A 20,633-nucleotide genomic window follows, 5' to 3' on the forward strand; every position below is an offset into this window, starting at 1 on the left:
GTTTTTCTGTAATGAATTTTAACTAATCATATGTTATTTCTTTCTTTTCTTTTCTTTTTTAAAGACAAGGTCTCATGATCAGGGCTCATGGCAGTCTTGACCTCTGGGGCTTAAGGGATCCTCCTGCCTCAGCTGCACCCCACCCCGCAGCTGGGACACAGGTGTGCGCCACCACACCCAGCTAAACAATACAAAAATATCTTTGTATTTTTTTAGAGACAGAGTTTCACCATGTTGCCTAGGCTGGTCTCAAACTCCTGGACTCAAGCAATTTGCCTGCCTCAGCCTCCCAAAGTGTTGGGATTACAAGCGTAAGCCACTGCACCCAGCCAATCTTATGTCAATTCTAGAATCAAAAAACAAATGTGAGATACATATTTATGTACCTTTTCCCTTCGATTTGGAAACAGCTAAAGTTCCACTTGCATTACTCCCTCTAGTAATGTCAAGCATAGAGTGCCAGCTGTAGAAGTTTCCAGTCACAGAATACAGGATTGTATTTAGAAAGGATATAAAACATCACTTACAATGTCCCAAAAAGTGGTATCCCAGCTCATAGGCTCCTGAAGCAGCCCTTGATGTATTCTAGCTTTGCTATTACATTCCTGAAGACAACATTCAGGAACACCAGCTGATCAAATACCAATATCTACAACATGTCAGGTTAAACAAATGGAATCATTATCACATCCAAGAAAACTAACATTGTTACTGATTATCTACTATGTAGCTCCCATTCAAATTTCCCCAATTATCCTGAAAGTGTCTTTTGTAGCTTTTTTTTTTTTTAAGTCCAGGATCCAATCTAGGATTACATGTTCCATTTGGTTATCATATCTCTTTAGTCTCCATTAATATAGATCTGTCACTCATACCTTTCATTTTGTTGTCTTTCATGCATGACATTTTTGAAGATCACAAGCCAGCTATTTTGCAGTATGTCCCACAATCTGGATTTATCTGATTATTTATTTATGGTTAGATTTTTTTTTCTTTTAATAGAGACAAGAACTGGGTAGAGTTCTTGGGAACTCTTGGGAAGCTAAAATGGGAGGACCACTTGAGCCCAGGAATTCAAGACTAGCCTGGGCAACATAGTGACAGTTTGTCTGTACCCAAAAAAATTTTAAATTAGTCAGGCATGGTGGTGCACACCTGCGGTCCCTGCTACTCAGGAGGCTGAGATGGGAGGATCCCTTGAGCCCAGTAGAGGCTACAGTGAGCTGTGATCATGCCACTGCATTCTAGCCTGGGCAACAGAGTGAGACTCTGGAAAGAAAGAGAGAAAGGAGAGACAAGAAGACAGGAAGAGAAGGAAGGAAGGAAGGAAGGAAGGAAGGAAGGAAGGAAGGAAGGAAGGAAGGAAGGAAGGAAGGAAGGAAGGAAGGAAGGGAAGAAGGGAGGAAAGGAGGAAAGGAGGAAAGAAGGAAAGAAGGAAAGAGAGAGAGAGTCTCGCTGTGTTGCCCAGGGTGGTCTTGAACTCCTGGGCTCAAGTAATCTTCCTGCCGTGGCCTCCCAAAGTGCTAAGATTCCACATGTGAGCTACTATGCCCAGCCCCATGGTTAGATTTAAGTTAAGCATTTCTGGCAAAACTTCTACCCTAGTGATGTGTACTTCCCATTGAATCAGGTTGTGTACTTACACTAAATTATCTTTTTCCTCATTTTGTCACTGTGGATACTAAACAAGCATCATCCAATAAATAAAATGTTTAAAAGGATAAATAATGTTAACAACAGCTACCATGAGCACCAGTTATACCAAGCATAGTGTCAGACATTTAAAACACATGATCTCATCATGTGAACCTCACAAGAGTCTTACAAAGAAACAGAGGCTCAAAGAGATTAAGTAATTTGCTCAAGGACACACACATACTGATAGAAAAATATGTGCATGTACATATGAATTCCAGCACATAAACATGCACACGTATACAATTCAACATGATCTCAAAGGTTCCTGGTCTTCCTGAGGACCTTTCAGGGATGAATTAAGAACTGCTATATTAAGCTAATCTTGAGGAGGCCTACCTAGTTCTCAAAAGTTGGCTTCCTATAGGGAAAAAACTAAAAATAAATTAACTGTGGTCCATATTAAATTCCTCCATACTTGGAAATGCTCTTATTTGGAGATGGATCACATTTCCACCACAGCCAAGAAAACAGGGCAATGGTTCCCTAAATTATTACATTATTCTGATGTTTCATTTCTGCAACAAAATGAGAAAAAAACAATGCAGAGAATTTTTCATAAAGCTAAATATATTTTCTATGAGATAAAAGTGAGGAGGCATTTTCAATTTACTATAGAAAAATAACTATTGTTCACAGTACATTCAATTTTATTTTTTGTAATTTTACTTTTCTATATAATTCAAAAGTCTGAGACCCATTGATTTAGGGAACTCTATGCAATTAGAATGATTTTTTTTGAGATACTAACTTGAATAAAGGAAGTTCAGCCCAAAAAGAAACCAGATCTGAAATATTTCTGAATTTCCCTAAAAGTGATCACAAAATATTTCAAAAGCTGAAAGTGTCAAGAATACTTTTTGTTTTGAGACAAAGTCTCATTCTGTTGCCCAGGCTGGAGTGCAATGGCACCATCTCGGCTCACAGCAGCTTCCACCTCCAGGTTGAAGTGATTCTCCTGCCTCAGCCTCCTGAGTAGCTGGGACTACAGGCGTGCACCACCACACCCAGTTAATTTTGTATTTTTAGTAGAGATGGGGTTTCACCACGTTGGCCAGGCTGGCCTCGAACTCCTGACCTCAGGTGATCTATCCACCTCAGCCACTCAAAAGTGCTTGGATTACAGGTGTGAGTCACTGTGCACAGCCTAGAATACATTTTAATGGGTCTCTTAAAAGTATTTTACATTTGGCATCTGTATTATTACTAATAGTCCTCTTCCAATGTGTTGGTATTTCCTGCTTCTAAATAGGCCCTTAGTGACTTAGGTTAATTCACTCACTCTACAAACATTTAGAGTCCCTAATTTGTGTGAAGCATTCTGTTAGGTGCCTGGAAACACAGTCTGGAGAGCTTTTGCTTGCCTTCATGACTAGGGTCAAAGGTGTGGATGCCTCCCGCACCCCTCACCCCCACCTCCCAGCCTAGTATTGCCAAAGTACTTCCTTGTACATGATTATTTATGTTTGTCTCCCTCAACTGAGTGAATTCCTCCAAAGTAAACAGTATCTTATTCAATGTTGTTTTCCTAGCATAGTGCATGGAAAACTGTTATAATAAATAAGTAAATTGAGTATACTGTTGTTTTCCATGCTGGGGATAAGTATAAATTAGTGGAATAAATTGTACAGATGAGGAAACTAAAGCTCAGGAAAAAAATGTAATATGTCCAACATCATACAGCTAATAAATAAGTAGTGCCCAGTGTGAGAAAGCCTCATCCAGAGCTCTCTTCTACTCCATCATGCCACATCCCACACATGGACAGGAAGAGTGAAAGATCTTAGATGTCTTCCAGGAACCTCAAACTCAGCATGTCCAAGGGTCCTCCCTTCTGGAAAACAAAAAGATCTGGTTCCCATTCAGTGTTCTCTTTCCCTGAAAACGTCATCCCCAGTTGCTCAAGAAAAAACTCAAGTCATTTCATGACTCCCTTTTCTCCCTATTCCCCCATCCAATCAATCAACAAATCTTATGAATTACAATTTTCAAACTTAGTGTCGGCCAGGCATGGTGGCTCATGCTTGTAATCCCAGCACTTTGGGAGGCTGAAGCAGGTGGATCACCTGAGATCAAGAGTTTGAGACCAGCCTGGCCAACATGGTGAAACCCCGTCTCTACTAAAAATACAAAAGTTGCCAGGCACGGTGGCTCGCGACTGTAATCCCAGCACTTTGAGAGGCTGAGGTGGGTGGATCATTTGAGGTCAGGAGTTTGAGAGACCAGCTTGGCCAACATGGTGAGACCCCATTTCTACTAAATATACAAAAATTAGCCAGGTGTGGTGGGTGCCTGTAATCTCAACTACTTGGGAGGCTGAGGCAGGAGAATCACTTGAACCCAGAGATGGAGGCTGCAGTGAGCTGCTGTGACTGCACCATTGCACTTCAGCCTGAGCGACAGAGTGAGACTCTGTCTCAAAAATAAATAAATAAATACAAAAGTTAGCTGAGCATGGTGGCGGGCACCTGTAATCCCAGCCACTAGGGAGGCTGAGGCAGGAGAATCACTTGAACCTGGGAGGTGGAGGTTGCAATGAGCCGAGATCGTGCCATTGCACTCCAGCCTGGGCAACAAGAGCAAAACTCCGTCTCAAAAACAACAACAACAACAACAACAACAACAACAAGAACAACAAACTAGTGTCTCTCTAAACCCTCTGTCACCACTCTAGATCTAAGCACCTTTATCCCTCATACAGACAACAAAAATTATTTGCTACTTGGTCTCTACACATTGACTCTGACCAAGTCTTCCCTTCAATCTCCTCTACTTAACAGCCAGGATAATACTTTAATATCATCCTACATATGCCATTCATCTAGTTTATTAAAGCCGGGCTAGGTTCTCATTACCCTTAGGATAAAGACCAAAATTCACCTGTAGCTCAGAGAACTGCCTACTCTCTAGCCTCTGCCCACCTCTCCAGCCTCATTCTTCATTCTAGTCTTTCTCCTCTTGCTCTGTCTCTAACTTCCTTTCAAATCCTCAGGTTCACCACTCTTCCCTTTGAACTTTGAACATGAAGTTCCCTCTGCCAGAGACCTTTGTCCCACTATAAGCATCTCCCACTGCCATCCTGAATTACTGCTTCCACTTACCCTCCAAGTCTCTTCAAGTGTCACTTCCTATAGGAAATCTTTCCTGATAACCCCAGACAAGGGGAAAGTACCATGTCAGGCACTCCTACTCAACCCTTTTGGAAATGGCATTCACCACACTTGCAATTATTTATTAAGTATATCCCCTATTCGAATATAAGCTCCATGAGGTCAGGGGAAGCATTTCTTCTCACTGATGTAGCCACAGTGCTTAGCCCATGGTAGCTGCTCAATCAATATAAATTGTCAGAATTATAGGTCGGGGCCATATTATAGAGGGCTATAACATCAGTAAACCAAAGAGCAAGGATCATTATCCCTTTGTAAATAAGTAAACTGAAGCAGAAAGAAATGAATAGTTATTTAAGGTCACAGAGACAGCAGTGATGAGGCCAAATCTAATGCTGCATTCAGCCCATTTCTCCTCCCTGGAACAATAAAAGAAACCTTGGTGAGTAAGGAAGTATTTCAGAAGAAGAAAATAAGTTATGAGAAGATGGTGCATAAAAGGTCTAAGAGGACAGCTTCTGAATCTGCCTGTCACACTAGTTGCCTCCAGATGGATAGCAGTTAGACTTTCCACACCTAGAAGAGCACTGCTGTTACATAAACAAATATAGCCACTATCACACTCTTCCCCTTAAGAGAAGAGTATAAAATAACAAACCTCTTTCCTGCACAAAGGAGAAGAAACAACCGGGTGGGGGGTGGGGGTGGGGGGCAGTGGAACTGTTGTCCTCCAAGTATCTTCAAAAAACCAAACGGGCAGTTTGGCCACCTGGATTGCACAGGGAATAGGAAAGAAGAGGGGGTAAAGAACAGCCTTCCCACCACCAGCTGCAGCAAGGATGAGGGGAAAAAAATGTATTATATAAGGCAAGCCATTTGAAGACTACTTATGCCTTGGGAATTATGAGAACATTTCATGTAGAGCATTTAAAAACCTGGCTAACCCACAGGCAGTTCCTAATACAGGTGCCAGTGAAAGGAAAAGTGGCATGAGCCCAACTGCAGCATTTCATTGTTCACACGCTGCTGGGGCTAAATTATGTCTGTCACAGAAACTACAAACCAGACCAGGGGTCAGGCTCATTGCTGCTCATCCTGCCAAGCACAGACTGCAAGAAACAGAAAAGGCAAAGAAATTCTCCTCAAAGAGGATTCAGCAAAAATATTCACATAGTCTACATCCACCCAGGAGTTCCCAGGTGAAGTGAAGGAGGACCAGGGAGGGTGTTCTGAGATTGGAGAGAGATGGAGAGAAAGAGATGTGATATGCTGGTGATAAGGGAGGGATTTTGAAATACAAAGGAAAACTGTAAACTGAATATGGAGAGATAGGGAAATAAACAGAATTTCAAGAGATGTGGGTGGGGTGGGGTGGGGTGGGGGGAAGAAAGGAAAGTACAGGAGAGAAGGGTAGGGTGTCCAGAAGAGCAGAGAGTTATCAACAGAGAGACATAGAGGCAAAGGCTGACTGTTGATCTTTTCCCAAATCCAAAAGCTGCTCATTGGCATCCCAATAAATCACTCTACTACAAAGCCCATACAATGGACTGTCCTTTGCATTCAGCATCAAGCAGCGTTTAACGAAATATCACATAGCTACAACTTTGGAGACCTAAGGGTCTGAATTTAAAATGAATAAAATTGGCTTAGCAGCAGAAGACAACCAGTAAAGACTTTCCCTTATGTCTGACTCAGCTATGAAAAGGTTTAGCATTCTAGAGTTAAGCAAATACTCTGGCATTTCTCCTTCTTTTGACATTCCAAGAGGGGGTGTGGTTGACCCCAGGTCCATTCATTTCCAAGGTTGTAGATCTCTCAGCTAAGACTGGCCCCATCTGTTGTGGAGCCAGCCAGCTGTTTATCTCAAAGTAACATATTTATTGCCTTAATCATCCCTATAACTCTTACAAGAGCATCATATAAGTCAGAATGCTTTATGTCCTGTTAAATGTCAGTTCGTTTTAAAAAACAACAATAACAAAACAACTACTATGCTCCTTGGTTCCCCTGACCAAAATTACTCTTCCATGGGCACCTTTCAGTAATGCCAAATGAAGGTTAACAGCGCTTCTAACTTTCCCTTTCTCTAATGTGTTAAAAGGAACCCGGCTTCCCTAATCGATCTCTTCAAACCGTTATTTGTGAGTAGTGACTATGCCTCAGGAAACAGCAGCTCATTATGGTACCATTGTCAGTGGCAAAGAGCCTATGCAATGTAATTTAAAACACACAAGCACAAATCTGTCGGCTCCACTTCCAAACAATCTTGAATCCAGCAGTCGGAGAACGGAAAACATTTAACAAAAACGCTGCTTCCAGCAGCCTCAAAGAACCTTCGTCAGACACGTGAAATGTTTCTGACTGGCACGGAGTGCACCATTAAAGGACACTGTCACCTCAAATCAGCAGAAAAGGCGAGACAAACGACATAGACAGACACACATATAATAAAGCCCCACAAAACTTAAGCACGTTCATCTTAAAAATTAATAACTAGTGCTCGTCCAAGCGGCATACAAATGTTCTAAAGTAGTGCGACCACATTAAATCACTGTCTCCATTTCTCCCCACGCATCACCCCTTCCCACTCAAACCTCAGCTCTCGGGCCGTGTGTGACAGGACTGCAGTCCCCCACCTCTGCCTTCCTCTGATTTTCCAAGAGCACTTCCCAACATCCTTCCTAGCCCAGCCCCCTCACCCCGTCTCCAAAAGGTTGAGAGGAGTTGCGACTAGGGAATTGGCAGGCACCCGTCCTCTGGCGGGGGAAGGTTGCTGGAGTTGTTCTTTGCAGTGACCCAAATTGCACAGAGCTTTTCCCCTTAGCAGCGCCTGCGAGCCTCTCCCCAATCCCCCCCACCTCCCCACCGCTCACAGCTTCCCAAAAGAAAACCTTGAGAACTAAGCGGGAGGAATAACTTGGTAGAAGCATTTGAATAAATCACTTCAACTCACCTGGTTTGGGATTTTTCTCCCCACCCCAGGCATAAACAGAAATGATATGCGAATGAGTCACGCACGCAAGGCAAGGTCTGCGATGTCCTGAGTCCAAGGGCTGGAGTCAGTCCCTGCCCTGGTGCTGCTGCTACTCTTAGCTCAGCTGGAGCGAGCGGCAATCGCAAGCCCAGCAGCAGCAGGGGGTGGAGAGACCGTAGCACAATGAATGCAGTGGGGCTTTTGCAATGACATCATCCCTCTGTCCAAACGTCCCCAATAGCCATGCTCAGGGGCGGTGCTTTCTGGGAACTGTAGTCTTCTTACGTCCTGGAGGGATACCGAGGCAATCGCCGGAACTACAATGCCCAAAATGCTCCAAAGTCGGACGCGCCCAGAGTGAAGGAGCAAAGGGGACTCGGCCGCCATGTTGGGAATACTGGGACGATTCCGCGGAGCCCGGCAGAGGTTTTAGGGGTATGCGGGAGTCAAGTGGTGGTTCAGTGGGGACAGTGAGGTGGAGGACGACCTGGTCGGATAGCCGCGGGCACGAATCTGGGAACCAGAAGGTGGAGGCCGTGTTGGGGACTGATGTAGGGCGGGACCACCTGGAAGCTGCATCAAGAGGCCCAGTGAGCCTCGGTCTCCGCTCCTGAAGGCGTTGCATGGGGCCCTACGCTTCCTTCTCCATTTTTTAGCTAAGAGATTGAGAGAGTCGGTTTACTTTTGGGCTTGGAGTATCATTTAGATCGGTTAACAATACAGTTGAGAGAGTTGGTGTCTTTTGTTGAGGTGCGAGGACCCCAGGCGGCGACCCTCGCCTCTATTCGGAGAAGCCCATTTCCACTCACGGAGTTGGGGTAGTCCTCCCAAATCCTTTTTTGTTTTGCCGTTTGTTTTCCAACCCCCCTTCCCTCTCCCCAAGGTTTCAGATTCACTGATTTTTCATACAGGAATGATTAACAAAGGCGTCCGAAGAAATCGTTGTTGGAAGGTGGCCAAGCTGGAAAGAGACGTTGCTTTGGCCCTGCAAGTAAGAAAAGAGACGGAGCAGCCTGAAGGAGTAACTCTAAATTTAAAATGACACTTTTTTTTTTTAACCAACCAGCGAAAGCAGATGTTCAAAGGGGATATTGGCCGGGTGCAGTCTCTTATGCCTTTAATCCCAGCACTTTGGGGGCAGAGGCAGGGGGATAGCTTGATTCTAGGAGTTGAAGCCCAACCTGGGCAATATACGGAGACCCCGTACCGTCTCTGCAAAAACATTAAATAAAAAAATTATCTGGGCATGGTGGCGTACTCCTGTAGTTCCAGCTACACTAGAGGCTGAGGTGGGAGAATTGCTTGAGCCCAGGAGGCTGAGGCTACAGTGAGCCAGTATCGTACCACTGTGCTCCAACCTGGGCGACAGAGCGAGCCCGTGTCTCAGAAAAGTGGGGAGGGGTAGGATATTATTAATGATAAGCCTTCTGACGTCTGGCAGTAGGTTCCAGAGTAACATCGGTCATGGATAAATTTTTTTTTTAACTAAGTGACTGAAACCAAAGTTACTTGTCTTTTGAGTGATTTCGCACGGTATCTCAAAATGAACTGTACTTTTTTTCTTGTGCCACTGAAACAATGCTGTGTGTTCTTTTTCAGAGTCTATCACACTAAGATGAGAAATGTGTTTTCTTCCTGAAGGTGTCTGATGTGTAAAAATACTGATATACTTAGGGCTGTTTCCTCCCTTTCCTTTGCACGTTATTCTGAAACAAAATTAACTAGTTACTTTGCGTCATTGAAGGTATGCACTTCACCTCTATGTTAGGAGTGAATAAAAAATAGATCCTCATATCAAAGAAAGGCTAGACAGAATGATTAAAAATGACCAAAACATGTTAGAAACAGTCTTTCAGATGTATGCAGATGGTAATTAGAAAAACACTTTTTCAAAAAATGATTGTATGTGTCATGTTTCTGGGAACAAGTCAAGATGAATGAGTTTGATTTTTAAGCAGAAGTAGTATGTGTTGGTGTCATCCGTGAATACCACAATGAAAAAGGCTCAAAGTTTTTGTTACTTAGAAACTTCTCTAAGTAATGGTGGTAAGTACAGGAAAAGGAACAATGTCTACCATTTTCTTTCTAACCTTCAGTTTATTGTAATGTTGTAAGCTTAATAGAGATTTACACTTAGGCTTAATTTCAAGCTCTTCAATTATTTTTCGTGGTTGGTGATTCAGGTGTATTCTCATGTCTTATGTAAATTTATCTTGAGTTTGTTCATTTTATAATATATTTCTTTATGTAAGCCATAGCCTTGTCAGTTTGAGTTATATGGAAGACAAATTGTAGGGAAAAAGAGCTACAAACTACTCAGAAACCTTCTGTCTGAGCTGGGCGTGGTAGTGCATGCATGTAGGCTTAACTACTTGGGAGGCTGAGGCAGGAGGATCACTTGATCCATTAGTTTCAGGCTGCAGTGAGCTATGATTGTGTCACTGCACTCCAATCTGGGCAACAGTGAGACTATGTCTGTTTTTAAAAAAGAAAGAAATCCTGTGTTTGAAAAGTGATAGGTGTAGAATACAGTGATTTCTATAATTTGTCATGTGTTTGAGTAGTTTTCTGTCTTTATATCTAATAGACATCTGACCATAAAGATAGAAGAAATCCTGCACTCTTTAGAGATTTTATTTATAAAATTAATATTTGAGGAGTTGGGGAGGCCAGCTTCTGAAAAAATAACCGCAGTGTCCTGGAGAAACACTGCAGGTGAGGAAAACATTGTTAAAGTAGAATTAGGAATGTCTAGAGGAGGTAAAGCTTTTCATCTCTCAAAAAAGAATTAGGGCCAGGTGCAGTGGCTGACACCTGTAATCCTAGTGCTTTGGGAGGCCGAGATGGGCACATCACTTGGGGCCAGGAGTTCAAGACCAGCCTGGCCAACATGGGGAAACCCCATCTCTTCAAGAAATAGAAAAGTTAGCCAGGTGTGGTGGTGTACGCCTGTAATACCAGCTGCTAGGGTGGCTGAGGCAGGAGAATCGCTTGAACTGGGGAGGTGGAAGGGGCAGTGAGCAGAGATTGAGCCACTGTACTCCAGCCTGGGCAACAGAGCAAGACCCTATCTCAAAAAAATAATAAAGAGAATTAGGACATTGATTTGTATTAAAATTATAGGTAGCTCATTTAAGAGTATGAAGTCAATTGCTGTTAGAGCAAGGGTTTTTTTCAATAGAGGTGTCAGGATAACCTAGAGAGCTCTAAAAGTATATGGCTATTACCTACCCATCCCTGTTGAAATCTCCAGGGTTAGATCCAAGTATTGTGTTTTTAAAACTATAGGTGAGTCTACAAGAGTTGGATGGAGTAGTCCTCTACGTCCTGTATTTGTATTTTTGCAGTATGTTACACAATAACAAAAGCTTTGAGAAAGATTTTAGGTTTATTGCTAATTATACCCATGAATCAATTCTGAAAATGTGTAGATAAGGAATTTACCTGGTGAACTGTTTACACATGGCAGTTGTGGGAGGGAGAGGGGAGTGAGAGATGAGGTGAGATCAGTTTTAGCCTTAAGAGAACCAACCGGGCCTGGCACGGTGGCTCATGTGAGCCTGTAATCCCAGCAATTTGGGGCCAAGTCGGGTGGATCATGAGGTCAGCAGTTCGAGACCAGCTTGACCAACATAGTGAAACCCTGTCTCTACTAAAAATACAAAAAAATTAGCTGGGCGTACTGGCGGGCACCTGTAATCCCAGTGACTTGGGAGGCTGAGGCAGAAGAATCGCTTGAAACTGAAAGGCAGAGGTTGCAGTGATCCAAGATTGCACTGCTGCACTCTAGTCTGGGCAATAAGAGCAAAACTCCGTCTAAAAAAAAAAAGAAGGACCAACCATGATATCCTGACTAACCTGTATATTTCTTAGAATTAGGGTTTGGCCTAATATTAAGGAAGTCTAATGTTAAGAGACACCTAGTAAGAGCTCAATGCTGTGGTAAAATTATGATAGTTATGGAGAAACTTAAAAGTTGAGACAATATGTTTTTTAGAATTTTCCGAAAATAAAAATTTTCCTGCCCTAAGTCTTGAATTTTTAAGTTACTGATGTTATCTTAATGTTTATGATATTTGAACAAGTGATATTATAATAGAGTATCTTTTAGGTCATAGTGACCCCTTTTTAGAGCTGAGAAATCTTACAAATTCTTTAGCCCATGTTTTACAGATAAGGAAATGGGCATGCGCAAAGTGAAATTAAAACTTGCCATTGGTCACACTGTACATTGATGGCAAAAGGCAGGGCAGAATTAGAATCCAATTATCTTACCTGTTCAGTATCTTTAATGCTACAGCAAGCTCACCACTGTTTCTCTTTACTCTTTAAACAGTGGATTTTTTTTGTCATGATACTCTCAGAATTTGATTTCTTGTATAATGCAGTTCCATACTTGCTTATATTTTATGTTTCAACCAAAAACACATTTTACTTTTAATAGAGGAGCTTAAGTTCCTAATGTAAATAATTGAGTGTGAGCTTCAGATACTTCAGGGTGGTATTAATAAACTTTGCTTTTCCAAATAGTTTCAGATAAGCATTTAATATTCAAAGCTTCCTCTTTACAGCTTAGGAAGTGGACTGGTTAAGTGACTTGAGTTCATACAGGAATATATCGGTATGTTCCTAATTCCCATCAAGTGTACCATTATATAATCTTGCTAACAGATCTAACAGATTACCTTTTTTTTTTCTTGGAGATAGAGCCTTGTTCCGTCGCCCAGGTTGGAGTGCAGTGGCACGATCTTGACTCACTTCAACCTCTGCCTCCCAGGTTCAAGCGATTCTTCTGCCTCAGCCTCCCGAGTACCTGGGACTACAGGCAGGCACTACCATGCCCAGCTAATTTTTGTGTTTTTAGTAGAGATGGGGTTTCACCATGTTGGCCAGGCTGGTCTCGAACTCTTGACCTCAAGTGATCTGCCTGCCTCTGACTCCCAAAGTGCTGGAATTAACAGGAGTGAGCCACCATGCCTGTCCTCTAGGGAAAATCTTTAGTTCATTCTGGACAATGAGAAAACTTTTAACATTTTTACTTTTAGTTAACAATACTCAGGAAAATAAAAAGTGTGCTTTTTAGTCTTAGTGACCCAGCTTGATTTTGAAACAAATTTACATAATTTTAGCTGCTTAATATGCTGCTGAAGATAAATGCAGTAAATATCCCAAGGTCAAGATTTGAAATCCAAATGTCTATAGTAATGATTAACAGGAAAAGAGGGTCCTCTTTATTATTTTATTTCTCAATTTTTAACAGGTTTGGATAATTAAGGGAGCACTAGAAAACTTTTTTTTTTTTTAGGTAGAGTCTCTGTTGCCCAGGCTGGAGTATAGTGGTACAATCTCAACTCACTGCAACCTCCGCCTCCTGGGTTCAAGCAATTCTCCTGCCTCAGCCTCCTGAGTAGCTGGGATTAACAGGCGTGCACCACCATACCGAGCTAATTTTTGTACTTTTATTAGAGACGGGTTTCATCATGTTGGTCAGGCTGGTCTCAAAACTCCTGACCTCGTGATCCGCCTGCCTCGGCCTCCCAAAGTGCTGGGATTTCAGGTGTGAGCCACCGCGCCCAGCCGAAAACATTTCTTTGCAAGGATAAATATATGAAGATGAACTTACCAAGCGTAAATATGTTCATGAATATAGCCACTTAAGGAAATTCAAACATGCAGAGATGTTCAGCTGTATGCAATTATGTAAGTAGGTACATATTCATGAAGCCTAATTTGATGTAGAATCTGAGGGTGCTGCCTATACATAAACTTGCTTAAAGGTTAAAACTTTTAAGGAATGCTCATCAAAGTCACCCTCTTACACCTAACTGCTGATTTCATGAATGTGGCGCATAGGTGCTTATCAAACTGAATACCTTGGGGACTTGAGCTGCTTCAGCACCAGAAGATAAAATTCAGTAACTGTAATCCTTGAAGTACCTAAGTGATACATTTTTTTTTTAAGACTAAGCCAAAATAAAACAGCTTTCCTCCTTCCCTGCCCTCTCCAACCAAACTTTTAGCCATTTTATTTATTTATTTATTTATTTATTTATTTGAGATGGGGTCTAGCCATGTGGAGTACAGTGGCTATTCACAAGCATGATCATAGCAAATGACAGCCTCAGACTCCTGGGTTCAAGCGATCCTGCCTTAGCCACTCAAGTAACTAGGACTACAGGTGTATACTGGGGCTTCTAGCCATTTATGTAGTATTAAGTGGCAGCTTCTATAGTTTCTTAGTACTTGTCCTTGTAAAACTGCACAGTGTGTATTCTCTTGGCTCAATTATTAGCATATGTAGAGCCATTTCCTTGTGAATGTTTTGTATTTTCTATAAGAAAACCAGGAAAACTTAAGTGTTTTAATATGCTGAAATAAAGCAACTGAAGAATTTTGTTTTTGCCTTTAAGTGGTAATGTATAAAAGTATACTATTGCAGATATACTTACAGAGTGTTTTCATCGCAATTAAAATACTGCAGCTGACTAGTATGTTCCATATGTGTATATAAATGACTTATACTGGTCATCTGCTATTTTTATGGAATACTAACAGTAGTTTGGTACATTTAAGGAGTCTTAACAGTTTAAAGTGTTATTTTGATGATAAACTGTTTACATTTATTTGTTTTTACATTTGGCAGTCTAAATGCAAGAGTCTCCATTTCAGCTGTTTACTCTGTATATCTTTAATGTTGGGCATTATGCCTCTTTCTTGAGTTTCAGTCCTATGACTGTTCCATTTTCAGTATTCATGTTTATGTGTCTTTCTAAAATTGTTTTGCTTCTGTTTCTTACTGCTCTTGAGACAATTTATGGGCAAATTTTGTTACTTTTCAACTGGCAGTGTATTTCCCTGTGAAGAGTTGCTGGATTGCCTCATTTTTCAGATAAACTGAATTAATGTAGTAGTGAGGAGAAACCAGATTTCAGAGGTTTGAGAAGTGAATGAATGGGAATGAGAAAAGAAGTAGGTACTTAAAGTAAACTTTTAAGAAGTTTGGCTCTGAAAAAGGTAATGGGTTAGAGAGGGCAGGATTGTAAGGATTTAAGATGGGAGAAGAGGCATAAGCATATTTAAATTTCCCTACTTAGGGGCCAAAAATCATACCGTACCTCAGTCTGATAACTTTGTGAAAGAATTCAAGGACACAAAATTCTGCCCTGCCCTGAAATCTAGCCAGGAGGAAGGGAGAGGAGCTCTGAAGTACTTTTGTAATTTTCTTCTACATAATAATTGATTTTGTTTGATTATTTTTCTTTCCCATAGCTCCTATTTGCCAGGTTTTTCATGGCTGCCTATTTAACCAAACTTGTACTTGCAAGAATAGTGCGTATTTATGATTCTTGATTCCAAAAACACATGGCGATGATAATGTCTCTGCTTCTTTTGAGAAATTAACTTGGTTCTGAAAGATGGTGTTTACTTTTCACACCTGTATCATTAATACTTCCTTGCCAAACCTAGCTAGGATCCTCCCCACCACTATTAGAGAACACTGATGCTCGGTTGAACCAGGGTGTTAAATGTGAACAGGATTTGTCTGTGTTGTTGCCCAAATATGTTTATCAATACACATTACCTGGAGGAAGAGAAATCTGAGATAATTGAATTCATTAGATTACTTACATGAAGAAGGTTTAATTGTATAAATACAGAAAAATGCACAAGGAAAGAAACTGACACCTTAAGGCAACAAAGCCCTCCATAAAAAGTAACCCAATTCTGACAGTTGTGAACTAACGTCCATTACCTGAAGTCCTTCTCATTCCATTACCCAGTAACATAAATAATATGAATTCAGTAAATAAGCTGCTTTATGTCTTGAGAGATTTAACTGGCAGAATAAATGGAAAGAAGTCAGTAAAAAGGGAGCAGTTGACCAAGCATGGTGTCTCACACCAATAACCCCAGCACTTTGGGAAGCCGAGGCAGGCAAATCACTTGAGGTCAGAAGTTCAAGACCAACCTGGCCAACATGGTGAAAACCCGTCTCTACTAAAAATGCAAAAATTAGCCAGGCTTAGTGGCAGGTGCTTGTAACCCCAGCTACTCAGGAGGCTGAGGCAGGAAAATCACTTAAAACCCAGGAGAGGCCGGGCGTAGTGGCTCACGTCTGTAATCCCAGCACTTTGGGAGGCCGAGGCAGGCGGATCACGAGGTCAGAAGATTGAGATCATCCTGGCTATCATGGTGAAACCCCATCTCTACTAAAAATACAAAAACAAAATTAGCTGGGCTTGGTGGTGGGCGCCTGTAGTCCCTGCTACTCCAGAGGCTAAGGCAGGAGAATGGCATGAACCTGGGAGGTGGAGCTTGTAGTGAGCCGAGATCGCACCACTGCACTCCAGCCTGGGCGACAGAGTGAGGCTCCATCTCAAAAAAAACCCAGGAGGCAGAGGCAGTGAGCTGGGATCGTGCCACTGCACCCCATCCTGGGCAACAGGACGAGGCTCCATCTCAGAAAAAAAAAAAGGCTGAGCATGGTGGCATGTTCCTGTAGTCTTAGCTACTCAGGAGGCTGAGGCAGGAGGATCACTTGAGCCCAGGAGTCGTAGGCTGCAGTGAGCTATTATGGTGCTATTGTGCTCCAGCCTGGGTAAGAGTAAGGCCTTGTTTTAGTAAAAAGGGAGTAACCAAGACAGGTAAGGATTCAGTAAAATAAAAGTCAAAAGAAGTTTATTACTAGAGCGTAGCCCTGTAACCCGGTATGTCCAAATGTGATTTAATTTGCTCTCATGAGATGTGCACCAGAAGGAATAACCTGAGGCATTTCAAAGAAAAAAACAAAATGTGACCTGCTAGTTCTGTTATTCTGCCACAAGTTAACACATTTTGAACTTCAGTTAAGTGCAGAATCTCAAACATCCAGTGTGACTCCCCAAATCTCAAAAATTTAGGCTAAAACCTAATTTTGTGTCCAAGCCAGTGCCTGCGTGTTCCTGCTGAATGTAAAACTTTGGTCCAGCAATCTTCTTACCAGTGAAGGGAGGGAGAGATATGAAAATAATGTTTAATGGTAATTGTTTATTGTCATAGGCCCATATTATACCCAGATTTAGAGAGCTATTTGACACACATGTAACCTAATGTTAATTTTAACTTAATATCTGCTCAGTCAGGTAAGACATGAAACTTCATACAGGTCCATTTAATGTGCCTAAACCTAAGTAGAAACACAAAAGCTATGTATAGTCCCTTGTTGCTTGAGATAACACTAAATTTTTAAAGAATAGCTTGGTGCTGTGGTAGATAGATTTCACTTAAAATGCATTTAACAATTTACAGATAACTGGAAAGTAATTCATCTTAGAACCCTGGTAGGGACATGCTATTAAAATATTTGTGTACTAGTTGAAGTCAAAATAGAACTACAGCCTATCACATGGTATTTATACTACTATACATTATGATTAATAAAGCCACCTAAGGTCGTTACTCCATGATCATGGGAAGTTGGTTTCGTCATTAAGAGTTTGGGTTTAGCAACAAAAATCTTGCATTTGAATCTAAACACATTACATGATTTTAGGCATGTTCATCATTCTGAGATTAAATAAAAAAGAAGGAAATATATGAAAAATGCTTAATAAGTACTCAGAAGGTAGTATGGTGTAGCAACTTAGAATGTAGACTTCAGAGCCAGTCAGCTAGGATTGAAATGACACTTCTGCCAATCACTGTTGACTATAAGCAAGTTATTTAACTCTGCCTCCATTTTGTCTGTGAAGTAGGGATAAAATCTTCCTCACTAGGTTGCTGTAAGAATTAAATGGATATATCACATGTGAGATCACTTTATTTGAGGCCAAAAAACTTTTTTTTTTAACTAGGATTAACTGAAAATAATCTATTAAAAACATTCTTTATCATGAGAAGTATGATTTTGTGTACCTTAGGTGTTACAAAGCAATGTCCTCTCAGTTTTAACTTTACCAAAATACCTATCTTAGTAAATGATACTATATATACCAAATATTGCATGTGTGTATATAAACTTCAACTGTCTACTTCTGTCATTGACAGTTTAAAAATTGAGATAAGGTAAGTATTATCTGAGTAATATAACCATTTTCTACATTTATTTATTTATTTAGAGAGTCTCACTCTGTCACCCAGGCTGGAGTGCAATGGCATGGTCTCAGCTCACTGCAACCTCTGCCTCCCGGGTTCAAGCAATTCTCCCACCCCACCCTCCCAAGTAGCTGGGACTGTAGACATGTGCCACCACACTTGGCTAATTTTTGTATTTTTAGTAGAGATGGGGTTTCACTCTGTTGGCCAGGCTGGTCTCGAACTCTTGACCTTGTGATCTGCCTAAGGTGAGGATCACTTGAGCCCGAGAGGTTGAGGCTGCAGTGAGCCATGATCATGCCACTGCACTCCAGCTTGGGCTACAGAGCAAGACCTTGTCTCTCAAATAAAATAAAATAAACAAAAAAATTCACGATGCTTCCCAAAAGCTTATTGTAACATCTAAGAAATAATTTTACCTTCCAACTCTCCTTCCCTTTTAGCACAATGCTGCTGGCTGATAAACCACTAAGCTGCCTTGGCAGCCACATATTATTGTTACCAGTAGGTAATATGCTATTTCTTCTGCTTGGCACATACGCAGTAGGCATGAAGTAATTGCTTACTGGATAAATAAGTTGTAAATTCTAAAACTGATGGATTGCTTAGTCCTTTAACAATTAATTTACATCCCCCCTCCCACTCATCCATTTCTTTTGTGACAGATTTTGCACTAGCAAACTGCACTGTTTCAGACAATCAAGAAAATATAACATTTCTTGATGAAATCCTACCTCGCCTCAACAGGAGACTGAATTGGAGTCCTTGATTCTCAGTATATCAGAACTAGTCTGTGAAAGGATCAGGAGAGGACCATAGTATTGGAGAATAAAACATTATGTATTGATGGTTGAGCTTTATGTCATCCTGTAGTTAACGCTATGACCACAAGGCCATTACTGTTAACACTTATCTTCTGAAGGAAGCCTGTGAAATATCTCCAGAAAGACTAGGGGATTTTTTTTCCTGTTTGTTTGTTTCTTTGAGATGGAATTTGCTCTGTTGCTCAGGCTGGAGTACAGTGGTGCTGTCTCAGCTCACTGCAACCTCTGCCTCCCAGGTTCAAGTGATTCTCCTGCCTCAGCCTTCGGAGTAGCCAGGACTATGCACTGTGCCACCACACCCAGCTAATTTTTGTATTTTTGATACAGAGGGTTTCCCCATGTTGGCCAGGCCGGTCTTGAACCGGCCTCAAGTGATCCGCCCACCTCGGCCCAAAGTGCTGGCCACCACGCCCAGTCAGACTTGTTTTTTAGTGAAATAAATTGTTTTCCTTTAGGACCTTCTTTATGATAACAGATTCCAAGAATATGCAGTCTTGTCAACAGCTGTTTCATCCTCAGTTTCTTTAAAAATAAAATACAATTAGAACATTTTTAGATAGGCCATATCCAGTCTATTTTTCTGTCACCCAGTAAGGTTTTCTGTCATCAGCACAGGCCTATGAAAGGACAGTAAAGGGTCTCCTGTTACATACCCCAGCACTAATGTTTCTAATAGAATGTTGAGATAAGTTGTTGCCATGTAATTGGACTACATTCAGTCTTTCTCTACCCTCTGTCCTCTATTTACCCACCTATGCGTGTTGTGTGTGTCCTACTAATTATATTGACAGTACATGACCACTAAGTAGTTAAGTTTTTTTTTTTTTTTTGAGACACAGTTTTGCTCTTGTTTCCCAGGGTGGAGTGCAGTGGCGCGATCTCGGGTCACCGCAACCTCCGCCTCCTGGGTTCAAGCAATTCTCCTGCCTCAGCCTCCTGAGTAGAGTAGCTGGGATTACAGGCATGTGCCACAATGGTGGCTAATTTTGTATATTTAGTAGAGACAGGGTGTCTCCATTTTGGTCAGGTTGGTCTCAAACTCCTGACCTCAGGTGATCCAGCCTCGGCCTCCCAAAGTGCTGGGATTACAGGCGTGAGCCACCGCGCGCCCAGCCCATAAGTTCTTTTAAAAGCAGGAGCTCAACCATATTTGTGTTCACATTTCCTTCTGCTTAAAACAGGGCTTTTGTTTCTTCAGTATATATTCATTCGGTATCCACTAGGTGTCAGATAATATACAAGGTAGGTTCTAGGGATACCAAGATAAATAAACACAGACTTGCCAATATGAGTCTATGACAGTTTTGGCGGGGAGAGATGGAAAATAGATCTGCAAGCCAAAAAAGCTGCAGTAGAATAATACAAATATTGTAATGGCAATACAATACAGAACTATTAATTTTACATTTAGTAATCAGTATCAATTAAATGGGTAAAATGGATATGTTGGCATGAATGACATATCACTGAGAAAAACACTAAGAACTGTATAGAAATTGAATTAGACATATCAGTAATATTAGTAGGAAGGGAAGAGAATATTTGATTCTAGGTAGGCTATCAATCAGGATGCTTTTTCAGCACAGCCCTGGAGTAAAATCTGTAACCTTCGAAAACAATCACATTTTTGTTCTTATGCAATCTTTTTTAAAAAAGCATTTATTGTTTTGGCTCCAGTCCCTGTATGTTAAAATTTTAGTATCAGTCTTAATTCTCACTTACCTTTCCCAGACCTTATTCCCTAATTTTCTCATTTCCATTAGTCTCAATAAGTGCCAACCTTACCTTGAGTAGAATAGTGGATTTCCCAGCTTACAATGACTAACAAGTCATTTCCAAAAACATCTGTCCAAAAAGTCTGCCTCAGTGACTAAATTTCTAGCATTAGAATGTCATTCTTAGTACACTGATTTGATCTTTACAAATTACATAAATGTATAAAATTATCACATGAAC

At 41.2% G+C, this 20,633-nt stretch overlaps 1 protein-coding gene across 8 annotated transcripts in view; it reads right to left on the reverse strand.

Annotated features, from left to right (window-relative positions):
- RAB30 (RAB30, member RAS oncogene family) overlaps positions 1–7,968 on the reverse strand; it is a 93,741-nt gene extending 85,773 nt beyond the window's left edge. For all 8 annotated transcript variants that reach the window (XM_015115289.3, XM_015115282.3, XM_077960524.1 and 5 more), the window contains exon 1: positions 7,759–7,968. The gene's annotated coding sequence lies outside the window, so the exon portion shown is untranslated. The remainder of the gene's footprint in view (positions 1–7,758) is intronic.
- Between the last annotated feature and the right edge of the window lie 12,665 nt (positions 7,969–20,633).

This window comes from Macaca mulatta, chromosome 14 (genome assembly GCF_049350105.2).
Source record: "Macaca mulatta isolate MMU2019108-1 chromosome 14, T2T-MMU8v2.0, whole genome shotgun sequence".
In the NCBI taxonomy this organism is placed as follows: domain Eukaryota; kingdom Metazoa; phylum Chordata; class Mammalia; order Primates; family Cercopithecidae; genus Macaca; species Macaca mulatta.